The following is a 15,885-nucleotide window of genomic DNA, read 5'->3' as shown; positions in this document are numbered from 1 at the left end:
AGGAGAGAGACGCAGGGATGCTTACTGGTGATAAGAGAGCGTCATGCCCACATGTGTCTTCTTCCTGTGTGTTGTCAGATGTCACACTCAATGACTTTAAAAAATCAGGAGACCCGCAAAGGTGGAAGGGCCACTCACCCTGTCTCTGGCACCTGGGGACGGGACCTCTTTTGGACAAAGAGTCTTCGAACGTGTGATGAAGGGAAAGGTCTGGGAGGAGGTCCTCCTGGATGAGGGGTCCCTCCATCCAAGGACCGTGTCCTCCAAGGAGAGAGAAGAGGAGACACAGACACACAGGAGAAGCCACGGGAAGGGTCTGAGAGGAGGTCCTCCTGGAAGAGGGGGTCCCTCCATCCAAGGACAGTGTCCTCCTAAGAGACAGAAGAGGAGACCCAGACACAGAGGAGAAGCCGCGGGAAGATGGAGGCAGAGACAGGAGGGAGGCGGCCACCAGCCCAGGGCTGCCTGGAGCCCCCAGAAGCTGGTGGAGGCAGGAAGGACCCTGCCCTGGAGCCTCTGGAGGGAGCCTGGCCCTGTCCACACCTTGACCACAGACACCTGTTCTCCAGGATGCGGGAGGATGGATGCCTATTGTTCTAAGCCTCATGGTTTGGTGTCATTTTTTAAGGTCAGACCCAGGCCACTCACAGACATTATCCTTGATGTGATGAAAGACGAAAGTTTGAGAACGAGAAGCCCTCTAATAAGATATCCTAGAACAGGTCGAGAGAGACAAGAAAGCCAGGCATGAAATGTCGTTTGGGGAACCCTGTTATACCCCCTGAAAGTGGGTCTTTTCTAGAGTGGAGGGGCTTCCTAGAAGAGAATCGATGAGAAGAGAGAAAGAAAAAATGTCCAGACTTTGGGAGGAGCCCAGAACCAGAAGTTCAGAGCTTAAGATGAAGATGAATTTGGGTCCAGAGAAGGTGTCAAGGAGCCTGGCGAATTCACTCCACCCCCTGGTGGCCAGGAGGACTTACTACAAGCCTCGGGCAGAGGACTCTGCTCCTCAAAGCCGGATGCAGGGGAGTTGGGGCGGTCGAGACACTTCTAGAGCCTTCTGAGTTCTAGGGGAGGAATAGAAATGCATGGCCCACGGTCGAGGTGCCAACCCACCGCTGTGCCCCTGCGTAGCTGTATCCTTCTCTGCCCCATCCCCAGGTTGCAAAAGCCACACTCTTTGCAGCTCTGGGTTCTCACAGGTAACAAAATACCGTGAACAGGAGTTGACTGTTGCACCTGTGAAAATCACTGTTAGTCCCTTTCATAGGAAGGAGACCTTTTCTTTTTTTTATTGCTTTTATTTTTAGTGAAGTTGATTTATGATGTGCCAATTTCTGCTGTACAGAAAAGGGATCCAGTCATATATATACATCCATTCTTTTTCTCATAGTATCTTCCATCGTGGGCTGTCCCAAGGGACTGGATAGAGTTCCCTGTGCGGCACAGCAGGACCTCCTTGCTTATCCATTCTCAATGTCATAGTTGGCATCTATGAACCCCAAACTCCCAGCCCATCCCACTCCCTCCCCCTCCCCTTTGGCAACCCCAAGTCTGTTCTTTATGTCTGTGAGTGTGTTTCTGTTCTGTAGACAGGTTCATATCTGCCACATTTTAGATTCCACATAGACGTGATCTCATATGGTATTTGTCTGTCTCTGTCTGGCTGACTTCCTTAGTGTCAGAATCTCTAGGTCCATCCATGTTGCTGTGAATGGCATTGGTTCATTCTTTTTCATGGCTGAGTAGTATTCCATCGTGTCTATGTACCCCCTCTTCTGAATCCACTCATCCATCGATGGACACTTAGCTTGTGTCCCTGTCTTGGCTATTGTGACTAGTGCTGCAGTAAACATAGGTGTGCATGGATCTTTTCATTTATTACTTTTTGTTGGTGGGCAGATCTCAGCTGGGCATGTGAGGTGTCTCTGCTTTTTTTTTTTTTTTTATTAGAGTCGATTTGCAGTTTTGTGTCAATTTCTGCAGCAAGGCAAAGTGACCCGGTCACACATGTATACACATTCTTTTTCTCATACTATCTTCCATCCTGGTCTACCCCAAGAGATGGGATAGAGTTCCCTGTGCTGGACGGCAGGACTTCAGGGCTTATCCATTTTCAATGTCATAGTTTGCCCCTACTGACCCCAAACTCCCCATCCATCCCACTCTCTCCCAAGACTTTTTCTTTCAATCAGAGAGGTCTCCTAAAACATTAAAACCGTACATTCCTATGTGCATAAATGATACCTTCTGACCTTATTCTTAAACTGATTTTTTTTTTTTGGTCCAGGTGGGTTGAAAAATTAATTACAAAAGAGCTTCCTTCTAGGTAAATATGGGGCTGAGTGGTCTGCTGTGATCACTGTGTCTATCCACAGTGACGGAAAACCAGCCATCAGAGAAAGGTCAGGGCCGTGACCTCTCTTCTGGGTCTACCCAGAAGGCTTAGCAAACCTTTTAACATTTCTTTGTTATTTATTTTTTTCCCTCTCGGTTGTCTGACATGTCAATAGCAATTTTTTAAATGTCTCGGAGACGTTTATATTGCAGTGTTGTGTTTTATTGCTGCCGTTCTGGGGGCCTGCTTTTAACCATGAGTCTTGGAAGCCTTTCATGGGGATTGTTCTGGTCAGATGGGTTCCCAGCCACCAAGGCAGTCACATCAGGTTTTAGCTTTTCCCCAGCTTTATTGAGGGATAAGGGACCAGCAGTGTTTTATACACCAAGCCACGAGTAGAGGCCAAGCTGTGAAAATCTCCCCTTTTCTTTCCAACCCAGGCCTCCCCTGTAACCATATGGTGGATTCGTCTTGCAGTTCCCATTGTGGCTCAGCGAGTTAAGAACCCAACATAGTGTTCATGAGGCCACGGGTTTGGTCCCTGGCCTCACTCAGTGGGTTAAGGATATGGCGTTGCCGTGAGCTGCTGCACAGCATGCAGATGTGGCTTGGATCTGGCATGGCTGCGGCTGTGGCGTAGGCTGGCAGCTGCAGCTCTGATTTGACCCCGTGCCTGGGACCCTCCCTATGCTGCAGGTGCAGCCCTAAAAAAAAAAAAGAAAAGAAAAAGAATATATGTCTTATGGGAAGGGCAGAAGGGTGTGCGTAAATCACTGATTATTTTTTGAGCAGCAAAAGAAATAAAATAGCATTGGATTACAGCCCAAAGTATAAAATGTCTGTCCCTCCCTCCCTACTGACGTAAATAAATGGTGGAATAGATACATAATGGGGAGAATAAATAAATTGCCCCCAGGAGAAGGGTGGATAGTGTAGGTGGCTATTGCAGCCTTGAGGGGGTGAGCCTACATGCCCAAGGATGGACAGCCCATGGTGAACATTAGTCCCAAGAGGACACAGCAGAAGTGGGGGGTGGGAGGGAGAGTCACTGCAGACTCCTGAGCCACGCGACCTTGCCAAGGTGCTCAAGGTCACCATCCATGGTAGGACACGGTCCTCGCCTTAACCCTCAGATTTACGAGACATCAAATAAAACTGTGACGCGTGCTATTCCTGAATATACATGCCTTTCCCTCTGAACCCCCCCACCAACCCCGGGAATGCAGACCTTCTATGAGCCCTGTCTCTTCCAGGTCCTCATCTCTTTAGTCCAAAACAAAACAAAAGAGTGGAGAGTTCCCGCACACTCCAACGCGGTATGCGTTGGGACCCTGGCCCATCACAGTGGGCTGGTGTCTGCCTTCTCTCCCTCCCACGCAGTCCCGACCCCACCACAGCTTGGTCCAGCTCCACATCCTTTAAAATGCAGCCCCTTGCAGATTCTTCTCTCCTCCGTGCAAATCACCCTCCTACCACCCCCTCGCAGTCCCAAACACCCTGGTCCAGGGTTGAGAGATTTTCATCTTAGTGGCTCCGGTGCCGTTGCTCCTGGCACTTTGTCATAAAGTTGGTCCTTTCTGTCTTCTCGTCTTCCCCTCACCGCTCCCCGAGAGGTGCATTTGTCGGGAACAAGCTCTCTGACACCCGCTACTCTCAAAACTTGCATGTAACACGAGCCCATCAAAAGTCAGCTGACTTATTAATGGTGGCCTTTCTGACCGGTGTGAGGTGGTACCTCACTGTAGTTTTGATTTGCATTTCTCTAATAATAATGAGGAATGTCGTTTGCATGTGCCTGCGGGCCATCCCTAGGTCGTCTTTGAAGAAATGTCTGTTGAGGTCTTCTGCCCATTTTTCAGTGGGGTTGTTTGTTTTTTTCTTGTTGAGTTGTGTATTTTGGAGATTAAGCCCTTGTCAGTTGCATCATTTGCAAAGATTTTCTTCCATGCTCTGGGTTGTCTTTTCAGTTTGGGTTTGTTTGTTTGGTTGTTGTCTTTTTAGAGCCACACCAGCAGCAAGTGGAGGTTCCCAGGCTAGGGGTTGAATCAGAGCTGTAGCTGCCGGCCTACATCACAGCCACAGCAATACTGGATCCAAGCCACATCTGCAAAGTATACCACAGCTGTGGCAATACAGGATCCTTTACCCACTGAGAAAGACCAGGTATTGAACCCACATCCTCATGGATATTAGTCAGGTTCTTAACCTGCTGAGCCACAACAGGAACTCTTTTTTTTTTAATGGTTTCCTGTGCAAGAGCTTTTGAATTTAATGGGGTCCCACTGATTTATTTTTGTTTTATTGTCATTATTCTAGGAGGTGGATCAAAGAAGACAGCTGTGATTTATGTCAGTGAGTGTTCTGCCTGTGTTTTCTGCTAGGAGTTTGATAGTATCTGGCTTTCACTTTAGGTCATTAACCCATTTTGAGTTTACTTTTGTGTATGGTCTTAGAGAATGTTCTAATTTCATTGTTTTGCATGTAGCTGTCCAGTTTTCCTAGCACCACTTATGGAAGGGACTCTTTCCTGCATTGTATGTTCCTGTCTCCTTTGTCATAGATTGGTTGACCATAGGTGCTTGGGTTTGTTTCTGGGCTTTCTATCCACTGATCTGTATTTCTGTTTTTATGCCAGTACCATACGGTTTTGATGACTGTAGCTTTGTAGTATATTCTGAAGTCTGGGAGCCTGATTCCTCCCATTCTCTTTTTCTCTTTCAATATTGCTTGGGCTATTCAGCGTCTTTAATGTGGCAAAAAATGAACCTGTCTACAAAACAGAAACAGACTCACAGACAGAGAACAGACTTGTGGTTGCCGAGGGGGTGGGGAAGGGAGTGGGCTGGACAGGGAGTGTGGGGTCAGTAGATGCAAATGAGGACATTTGGGATGGGTAAGCAATGAGGTCCTGCTGTGCAGCACAAGGAACTCTATCCAGTGTCTTGGGATAGACCAGGATGGCAGATAGTATGAGAAAGGGAATGGATATATATGTGTGACTGGGTTACTTTGCTATATAGCAGAAATTAACACAACATTGTAAACCAATTCTAATTCTTATTAAAAAAAAAGTCAGTTGAGTAAATGCACTTCTTTGGTTTGGTTTTCAACTTTTAATTACTCAATTACATTAATAGCTGTGCAATAATCATCACAACCAAATTTTATAGCGCCGGGGGTTTCGGTTGTAAATGCACTTCATTCGATGTATCCCTTCGCTGAGAACAAAGCCATAGGAATGGGTCCATCCTTGCTTCCGTCCAGAGAGAGCAATAGACACTCTTGCTCTTGAAGAGGAAGAAGCCTGGGCTCTGCTCTTTAAGGGATGACCCCATGAGGGTTTTAGGCGTTCACTGAATCCCGTGCAGCAGTCATTCTGAAACTTGACTGCACGCTGGAGAAGCACCGAGAGAGCTTTTGCAAAATCCTGGTGCCTGGTCCTTCTCCTTTGGGCCATGAAATAAAAATCTCTTCAGGCGAGGTCCAGGCAGAAAAATGTTTGGGGCTCCCCGGGGGGATTCCAGGGTACAGGCGAAGTTCAGTCTCCATTTCAAAAAGAAGGTATTTCTGGCAGAGATCAAGTGCCCCCCCCTACAAAACATTTACCACCAAGAACTCTGCGTCTTACCACTTAGGGCTGTTTCATGACAATGAGGAGCATCTGACTCACGCCTGGAGTTTGTTGAGGTAAGACGCAACTTATATTCTAGTCATCTCTGGGAATATTTGTATGATCTAGGATTTCTTTTAATGAAAAAAAAATCTGTAACTGTAACAGCATTTCCTTTTGCATGGTTACAATGTTAACCCATTGTTGCCCAAAGTTTCCCATCCCATGAGTGACTTTTCTTCTTTAACTATGATTTTGTTATGTTTTATGCACAAAGAAAAGGTACTCTAAAGGAACCTGTCTACAGAACAGAAACAGACTCACAGACACGAACAGATGTGTGGTTGCCGAGGAGGAAGGGGAGGGAGTGGGATGGATGTGGCGTTGGGGTTGGTAGAGGCAAACCAGGACGTGGAGAATGGATCAGCTGTGAGGTCCTGCTGTCCAGCACAGGGAACTCTATCCAGTCTCTTGGGATAGACCAGCATGGAGGATATTGTAAGAGAATGTATGTGTATGTATGACCTGGCCAGTTTCCTGTACGCAAGTTGACCTAATGCTGTAAACCAGCTATACTTTAATTAAAACTTTTTTTTAAGTTAATGTAGGATCATGTCATCTGCTGCCCCGATGCCAGATGCATGATGCCTGGGTTAGCAGCAGCCTGGCCGTATGTAGGTCCCCCACACCAGTGATTCAATCAGAATCCACTTTTTAACAACATCTGCCAAAGGTGTATGTGCCCATTGAAAGCTGATAGCCAGGGAGTTCCCATCATGGCTCAGCAGTTAGCGAACCCAACTAGCAGCCATGAGGAGGTGGGTTTGATCCCTGGCCTTGCTCAGTGGGTTAAGGATCTGGCGTTGCCATGAGCTGTGGTGTAGGTCACAGACGCAGCTTGGCTCTGGCATTGCTGTGGCTGCAGCTCCTATTGAACCTCTAGCCTGGGAACCTCCATGGGCCGCAGGTGTGGGCCTAAAAAAGACAAAAGACAAAAATAAATAAAGTTGATGGCCAGCACCTGCTTAACAGGAATGCAGGGTTGTTTAGCAGGAAAAAAAAGGAGAGAAAAGGAGGAATAAAAGACGAGGAAGGGAGTCAAAAAAAAAAAAAAAGAATGTTTGGTTTGGAGTTCCTACTGTAGAAAGGAAAAAAAAAAAAATCCGAATGCCCTGTAGACAGAAGGGGATGTTTACCTGAAAAAGAAAAAGCGAAAAACAAGAAAATAAAGAAGGAAGAGTGATTAAAATTTGAGTCTTGCCCCACAGGGTGTGTTCCACACCCCAACATCCCTCACCATTGATGTTCCATGGCCATTCCAGACTGGCTACATTTTAGGAGGGCCTTGAACAAATGACAATTGTAATAGAAACATCCTACAAAGATGCAGGTGTTCCCTGGTGGCTCAGCGGGTTAAGGATCTGTCCTCGTCACTGCAGCACCTCAGGTTGGGGCTGCGGCATGGATTCCATCTCTGGCCCAGGAACTTCGCATGCCAAAAAAAAAAAAAGTTTACAGAGACGCTATGTGCATATGTACGCGCTATGTGCATATGTACGCAGTGTGGGAGATTATTTGAGTGTGTCTGTGTGTTTCCATTCCTTGATAATGGCAACAATGTAACTCAGAAAATGAGAAACTCCAGATGAGTAAACTGAAAACTAGACAGGAGGGCACGTGCCCAAGATCCATGCCCCCGGGTTTTGATCTTGTCCCTAGGATAGGGCTCTAGGAGGGCAGGAAGAGGATTAAGGAAAAATATCCCCATATCCGGAAGGGTTTGCAAAAGCAGAAGTGAGCCTGGCTTCCTTGACCTCGCTGCCCTGGGCCATTAACCTCTTGTTTGCCTCACGCCTCCTCTGCCTCACTGAGCAATTGCCCAGGGTTCTGGATTGAGATACCGCATGGGGTGAGCGCTGGCTGAAGAGTCAACGAGTGTTTTCTCAGTTCCTGCCTCTCCCCAGTCAACCATAGGCTCTTCTCCAAAAAGAAGCCTGGGAGCCAGGAGACAGGGGATTTATCAGGTCAACAGCGCCCCCCTGGTCATCATCAGGTGACCCAGCATATCGGGTCCTTCCCAAGAATCCCCTGGAGCCTCACCTCCAGGACACTCCACCCCCAGTGCCTTTTCTGTGTCTTCATCACTCACATCCAGGAACGAACCAACCCAAAGCCAACCCACAGTCCTGGGGAGAGGCTTCCCTCAGTGGAGCTGCACAGCGCACAGGGAAGTTCCTGGGGTTTCTGTGCCGTCCACATGCCCCCAGCGAGGGTCTTTTGGCTTCAGACTCGCAGAGCCCGGCTGACATTAGGCAACACACCAGACCAGCGTGGAAAAGAGCTGAGGTGGAGCCATGTGGGGGCTGCAGGGCCCGCCCCTCCCCGCGCTGGTCCCCAGCTGCTGTTCATTCCTCAGAAGCAGGTGCAGCTGCAGCAGTGCGCATGTGCGGCGTCCTCTCAGGTTCCAGGCTGGTTCCCAGCTCAGACCTCGCGGCATGCAGAGTACACACAGGGGGCTCCCAGGAGGTGCCCGGGGGTGCGGACCCAATTCAGGATCCTTGCAGGTGAGTCGAGCATAGCCTCTGCCCGAGAGCAGGTCGCTCCAGTGCAGAAAGACCTTGGGAACATCCTGCGAAGGACCCCGAGACTGACGTTGTCACGAGGGAGATGGTGCCCTGCCAGAAGCGCAGGGCCCTGCCTGGCTTTCTCACCCCACAAAAGCCGGCGGGCATCGCAGGTAGAGCTAAGGGAGGGGGTATGAATGCCCTGGGTGTCTGGGAGGCAGATGAGGATTCACTCAGCGCTGAGCCGCTGGGTTTGTTCCCAGGCTGTTGCAGGTTGGGTTCGTGTCGTTGGCTGGGTTTGCCCGCTCCCCAGGGTTGGCAGCTCTGCCCGCCTGAGTCCTTCCTCTGGAGTCCAAGGTGACCTGAGGGGAGGCGTTCATTCGGGTTCTGGGTCTGACCTTCTGGCTTGGGGTCTCTCCCTGTCTCCCTTCTTCTTCTCTGGCCCTTTCTCCCTCTCTCTCCTCCGCCCCTCCCCCCTCTCCCTGGCTCTTTCCTCTGGTTCTGTCTGTCCCCATCTCTCTGTCTCCTTTCCTCTCTCCTGCCACCCTCTTTCCTTCGTTTTTTCCCTCTCTGTCTCCCTCCCTCTCTCCTTCCTGACACCCCATCTCATGTCACAAAGCCTTTAAGGAAAACCACCAGCCCTCCTGGAAGACTTCAGAGCTGGTTCCTAGGAATCCACATGCCAGGAAGGTCATTATCAGTGAAAACATGTTTGAATCAAATACACCAGAGAATTTTCAGGACGTGATTTGTTTGTTTTTTCTTTCAAAAACGGAAGGCTTTTTGTTTGTTTACATGGGGCAGGGGGTTGGGTGTGCTGCCCTTGGTGTGGGGTGGTGAATGTTCTGGAAAGATGGCTCTTTTGGGGCTTCAGAGAATGGATTTCTGGGGCCTGTGCAGAGCAGGGAGACCTGTCCTAGGCCTTGGGAAAGCCTGGACCTGGGCGGGGTGGGGACAGACGGGGTTCAAGAGAGAGCACCAGGACTGGGGCACGGGTGGCTGTGTTTGTTGAAGGGCTGGAGTAAAGCCACTTTCGGCTGGTAGCCCACGAGTCCCAGAGCCAGACAGGAAAGGTGGGGTCGAAGAAATTGGGGCTCCTCTGGGGATGCGACTTAAGCGGATTCAACTGTGGACACTTCAAGGGCCCTGCAGAGATGAGTCCAGGCCATGGGAAAATGATCTCCCAGTGACCCCGTCTTGGAGCCCCTGCTCTTCCATCAGCTGCTCTTCCACGAGGCCCTTCAGGACACACAGTGGGGCAGGGGGAGTCTCCTCAACCAGCGAGCGGAATTGGGAAGACACCATCTCCACAGGGCAGATGATAAACTAGACTCTTAGCTCACGCCATGCTCAACCAGTCCCTCAAAATGCAGTCAGGATTTCAGCCTCACATCTGAAACCCTAAAACACCTGGGGAAGAGTTCAAGACCGAGGTGGCAGCAAGGATTCACTAGCTCTGACAGCCAAAGCAAAAAAAAACAAAAAAAACAAAAAAAAAAAACAAAAAAAAACCCACAAATGCAATGGCACCAAACCAAAAAGCAAAAGCAGGAAAAAACAAACAAATGAACGTCTGCATAAGAAAGGAAACAATGGGTCAGAGAGACATTTTCTCCTTTCCTGCCCAATGGGAGAACATATTTCCCAACTCTAGAGGATTTAAAAGCTTCCATCGCTCTCCAGAGTGGCTTGGGATGTGGTGCTTTGGAACAGGAGTTGTGAATTCCTGGTTGATCCAAATCAGGCAGTTTGTCTTAATTATGCCAATAAAGGAACTCATTGTTCCTTCTTAGCGAAAGAGGCCCAGCTGTGCTCTGATGGGATTTCTGCATCCCTGGAGGATGAGGGGGTCTCTAGGAAGCTGGCTGATTTTTCAGAGGGTTGGTGGGCTTTCATGAATTCCCTGAGGACCCCTTGGATGTGTGTTGCTTCTCTAGTAAAACCCAGAGATTCTGTGTTGCCTGCAGAATACACTTGGGACAAGCCACCTCGGTGCTCTGAGCAGCCCCCCAAGCTTTGCAACTCAGATTGTGTTTCAGAGATCCATCTCAGGCTCCCGAGGCTTCTTGCATCCAATTTCCCTTCCATTCTCTGAACACGTACAGGCCCTCGGTGAAGGCGGACTTGGGGAACTTCCTGGAGGCAAAGTGTTCACGTTGTGCCAGCTGTGACCTCCCTGTCCTGGGCATGCCTGCTTCCGGGGCTGGACCTGGAGAGCCGAGACCAGACCCTTCCAGGTTCCTGGGGAAAAGGATGTTCCCTCCCAGGGCCACCATTCCTCTGAGCTCAGAGAAATACAAAGAGAAAAACAAGAATCGCCGAGTTCTAAGAGACCCAAAGGCTGCAGAGTGACATTCAGCCTCTTCCTAGTAGATGTGTTCTTATCTGCTGATGCAGTCCAGCCCCATCCATTTCTTTTGTCTTTTTTTGTGTGTGTGTGTGTGTCGTTGTTGTTGTTGTTGCTATTTCTTGGGCCGCTCCCGCGATATGGAGGTTCCCAGGCTAGGGGTTGAATCGGAGCTGTAGCCACTGGCCTACGCCAGAGCCACAGCAACGCGGGATCTGAGCCGCGTCTGCAACCTACACCACAGCTCACAGCAACGCCGGATCGTTAACCCACTGAGCAAGGGCAGGGACCGAACCCGCAACCTCATGGTTCCTAGTCGGATTCGTTAACCACTGTGCCACGACGGGAACTCCAGCCCCATCCATTTCTAAATGAACAGCTCTCCGTTCCCTCTTCCTTCTACATGGCACCATCCCCATCCCCGTTTCTCAGGGTCCACATGCATCTTAGACGGGCTTCTCTTACCATGAAAACAGCATTCACGAAGGTCAGAGCAGAAGAGCACCTGCCCATGTCTTGTGAAACCTTTCGTGAACTTGGTGACCATCGCTTTGTAACTCAGTCCTTTGCTTCCACGGGTGCCCTGATTCTCCTCTACCTCCCTGACAGTTTTTTCTTCCTCTTTTCCTTACTGGGGTGCAATTCACATAGTATTACAATAAAGCAGAGAATCCAGTAGCAGAGTGTTGCGCAGCCATCACCTCTCTTGGCTCTGGAACTTTCTCTGCCCTCAGCAGGAGCCCCTGTCCCCAAAAAGCAGGTATGCCCTGTTCCCCTTCCTCCTACCCTTGGGAAACAGTCAGTTTTAATTTCTCTGGATGTACTTATTCTGGACATTTTCTATCAATGGAATCTTAAAATGTGTGGTCTTTTGTGTGTGGGTTTCTCTCCCAGAGCATTGTGTGTTCAAGGTCCATCCATGTGGGAGCCTGTGTCAGAGCTTCACTCCTTTTCTTGGCTGAGTCATAGTCCACGGAGTGGAGGGACACCATGCTGCCTATCCATCGACTCATCCAATTATGGACACTTGGGCTTGTCCACCTATCCATCATGTATCCATCCATCCATCCATCTATCTACACATTATCCATTCATCTACCCATCCATCCATCCACCCATCCATGGACCCTTGGGATCTTTCCACTTTTATCCATCATGCATCCACCCATCCATCCATCCACCCATCCATGGACACTTGAGCTGTGACCACCTTTATCCATCATCTCTCCATCCACCAATCCATCAAGCCACCCATCCATCCATTCACTATCCATTCATCTGTCCATCCATCCCTCTATCCATCCATCCATCCTTCCACCCACCCATGGACACGTGGACTGTGTCCACCTTTGGTGACTGTTCATAGTACTACTGTGAACAAGTTTTGTTTCCACACCTGATTCCGCATCTTCAAGGTATATACTTAGGAGTGGAATTGCTGGGGTCTAGGTGACTCCACTGGTTTGGCCCCAGCAACCTCCTTTTCATCACTTTGCCCTCCCTGACCCTTGGGGGTCTGGGCCCTGGGTCTGGCCCTCTTCTCTTCCCATTGCCCACACTCTGGCTTTCCTGGGTTCAACTATGTCCCCACTCCTGTGTGCCCGGGTGATCCCTGGAACCCCCTGCATGCAGAATGGAGCAACCCTTTTGTGTGTGTTTCTGGCCCCAGTTCACATTCCGGTGACCGCCATTCACCTGGAGATGGTCCTGTCTGCCATCCTCCCCTCCTGTGTTTCTCTTTTCTTTTTCTTTCTCATTTTATTGGAGTAGAGTTGACCTACAATGTGTTAGTGTCAGGTGTGCACCAAAGTGAATCAGTGATCCATATACACATGTCCATTTTATTCCAGATTTTCCCACATAGGTGACTATAGAACATTGAGTAGAGGTCCCTGCTCTGCATAGTAGGTCCTTGTTCATCTATTTTATGGACAGTAGTGTGTATTTGAGAAGATTGACATCTGGATTGACTTCCATCCCACAAGCATAGTCCTTCTCTTCATTAATTTAGGTATTTCTTTAAAATTCGATCTTTAACAACAATTCCTGGTGTTTCTTTTTGTATTTTCACTTTAAAAATTTTTTATTGTTATTTTCCCAATGCAGTTTTTTTCTGCTGTACAGAATGGTGACCCAGTTACACATACATGTACACATACTTGTTCCTGCCATGATCAGGCTCCATCATAAGTATCTCGACATAGTTCTCAGTGTTACACAGCAGGATCTCATAGCTAATCCATCCCAAAAGCAATTGTTCTTATCTATTAACCCCAATCTCACAATCCATCCCACTCCCCCCCCCCCTTGGTAACCACAAGTCTATTCTCCAAGTCCATGATTTTCTTTTCTCTGGAAAGGTTCATTTTGTAATATATTAGATGCCAGATATAAGTGATATCATGTGGTATTTGTCTTTCTCTTTCTGACTTAGTTCACTCAGGATGAGAGTCTCTAGTTCTATCCATGTTGCTACAGATGGCATTATTTTGTTCTTTTTGATGGCTGAGTAGTATTCCATTGTGTCTATATACCACATTTTCCTAATCCAGTCATCTGTGGATGGACATTTGGGTTGTTTCTATGTCTTGGCTATTGTGAAGAGTGCTGCAATGAACATGTGGGTGCGTGTGTCTTTTTCAAGGAAAGTTTTGTCTGGATATATGCCCACGAGTGGGGTTGCTGGGTCACATGGTAGTTCTATGTATTGTTTTCTAAGGTATCTCCATACTGTTCTCCATAGTGGTTGTACCAGCTTCCATTCCTACCAACAGAGTAGGAGGGTTCCCTTTTCTCCACACCCCCTCCAGCACTTGTTATTTGTGGACTCATGAATGAGGGCCATTATGACTGGTGTCAGGCGGTATCTTCTGGTAGTTTTGATGTGCATTTCTCTAATACTCAGTGATGTTGAGCATTTTTTTCATGTGCTTATTGGCCATTCTGTGTATCTTCCTTGGAGAAAAGTCTATTCATGTCTTTTGCCCATTTTTCCATTGGGTTGTTGGCTTTTTGCTGTTGAGTTGTATAATTTTCTTTTTTAAAAAATTGTGTTGGAGTGGAGTTGACTTAACAATGTTGTGTTAGTGTCAGGAGTACAGCAATGTGATTCAGTTAATACATACACACATATCCATTCTTTCTCAGATTCTTTTCCAACGTAGGTTCTTACAGTATAATGAGTGGACTTCCCTGTGCTATGCAGTAGGTCCTTGTTACTTATCTATTTTATATACAGTAGTGTATATTCGAGGGGACTGACATCTCTGTTGAATTCCATCCCATCCATCTTCATTAATTTAGGTATTTCTTTAAAACTGTATTCCTAAATATGTTATATTTTTAAGGCTTGCTTAAATGGTATTTTTTCTTTACAAGCTAAGTTATCAGGCCCTTATCTTTTTTACAAGTTCGGTTATCAGGCCCTTATCAGATATACCCTTTACAAATCTTTTCTCCCAGTTTGGAGGTTGCCTTTTCATTTTGGTGATTGATACCTTTTGCTATGGAGAAGCGTTTTAGTTTTATAAATACCACTTCTTTCTTTTTGCTTTTGGACCCTGTCTCTTTGGTTTCATGTCCAAAAAGTCATTGCCAGAACTGAGGTCAAGGAGGTTTTCCTTTAGGTTTTCTTCTAGGGGTTTTGTCATTTGGGGTTTTACATCTAAGGTTTTAATCCATTTTTGGCAATTATTGCATATTTCTATTCAAGTGGAGTTGAGTGACAATGTTGTGCCAATGTCTGCTGTACAGCAAAGTGACTCCATCATACATATATATTCATTCTTTTTTATATTTTTTTTCCATCATGGTCCATCCCAGGAGATGGGATAGAGTTCCCTCTGGTCTACAGTATGACATTGCTGTTTATCCCCTCCTGTGTCTCTGACCTTGGGTGATTGTGCTCTGGTTTCTGCTAAATCCCTCATTCAGAGGTGTGGAGCTCTCCTTTATCTGCAGAACCTATCAGTCTCCCAGAATGACAGGTGCTCCATCCGACATACTTTTATCCTCGTCTTTCTTCATGCTTCTGACACTTTGGTGTACAATTTTCCATCTATGCTGCTTGAGTGTCTTGGACCCTTCCAGCCCTAAACACCTTGGACCCTTCAAGTCCTAAACATCTGGGAACCTTCCAGTCCTAAATGTCTTAGACCCTTCCAGGACTAAATGACTTCATGTCTTCCCCAAGCCTCCAACATAGAACCCACTCAACAGCATCTTCCTAAAACTGTAATGGGCAGGCACAGAAAACCACCACACTGATAGGAGAGGCATAAAGAGATGTAGCCCCAGGCCTGTACTGTCTTTCCTAAGCTATCCCCCTTCATCTTTCCATCTACACCCCAAACATTGTAGGGCCCCCAAGGAGCCTCCTGCCTGATGTCTCTGCCCCCATTGTCTTTCTGGAGACATCTTCCTCATGTTTCAAAAGCCAGACGAGGCATTGTCTTCTCCCCAGAGGCTTGTGTGACCCCCAGGTCAGATCTATGGTTCTGTTTGCCATTACTTCTGAAGTCTGTGCTTCTGTCTATCATGCTATACACTGAGCTGCATTCTGTCTTTTTTCTAATTCTTTTAGGTGGTGGGTTAGGTTGATTCTTTGAGATTTTTTTCTTGTTTCTGGGACAAAGGACTGTTCAAGGAAGGCTATGAATTTCCCTCTAAGATCTGCTTTTGCTGCAAAAATCCCATAGGTTTTGCATTATTGTGTCTGAGCTGCATTCTGATTCTCTGTTAACAGGTTGGCCTCCCCAGCAAGATGCCTGCCAGGGTTATCTTTGATTGTATTTCTGCTTCTAGACCCTGGACCAGCAGGTGGTGTGTGATGGGCATTCAGTAGGTGTTTATGAGCAGGGCCAGCCTTCTGTTTCAATAGATCCAGGGGATGCTGAATATCAGAGCGGTGCAGGAAAAACAGTGTGAATGGACAAATGCATCACGGTTTCAGTTGAAACACCAACACAAGAGTTGAGCTTCATACATCGGAACTCACTCAGTTCCCTGCTTTACCTGCAACCTCCAT

At 47.7% G+C, this 15,885-nt stretch overlaps 1 protein-coding gene across 34 annotated transcripts in view; it reads left to right on the top strand.

The window, feature by feature from the left end:
* Nucleotides 1-15,885, top strand: part of LOC110255319 (polyprenol dehydrogenase) — a 339,610-nt gene that overhangs the window by 245,665 nt on the left and 78,060 nt on the right. For 3 of the 34 annotated variants that reach the window (XR_014834894.1, XR_014834904.1, XR_014834890.1), the window contains exon 9: nucleotides 5,974-6,025. The exons of 22 other annotated variants lie outside the window; for them this stretch is intronic. The gene's annotated coding sequence lies outside the window, so the exon portion shown is untranslated. Of the gene's footprint in view, nucleotides 1-4,654; nucleotides 4,691-5,869; nucleotides 6,026-8,364; nucleotides 9,256-15,885 lie in introns of those variants that run through there. 9 more of the 34 variants (XR_014834899.1, XR_014834931.1, XR_014834898.1 and 6 more) reach the window with 8 other exon arrangements.

Source organism: Sus scrofa, chromosome X (genome assembly GCF_054392235.1).
Source record: "Sus scrofa isolate SSC_HxYL_T2T_F1_AM1 chromosome X, Sscrofa_HxYL_maternal_Yorkshire_Landrace_v2.0, whole genome shotgun sequence".
In the NCBI taxonomy this organism is placed as follows: Eukaryota; Metazoa; Chordata; class Mammalia; order Artiodactyla; family Suidae; genus Sus; species Sus scrofa.
Note: the sequence above shows the minus strand (reverse complement) of the source record. Positions and strands in the feature narration are given on the sequence as shown.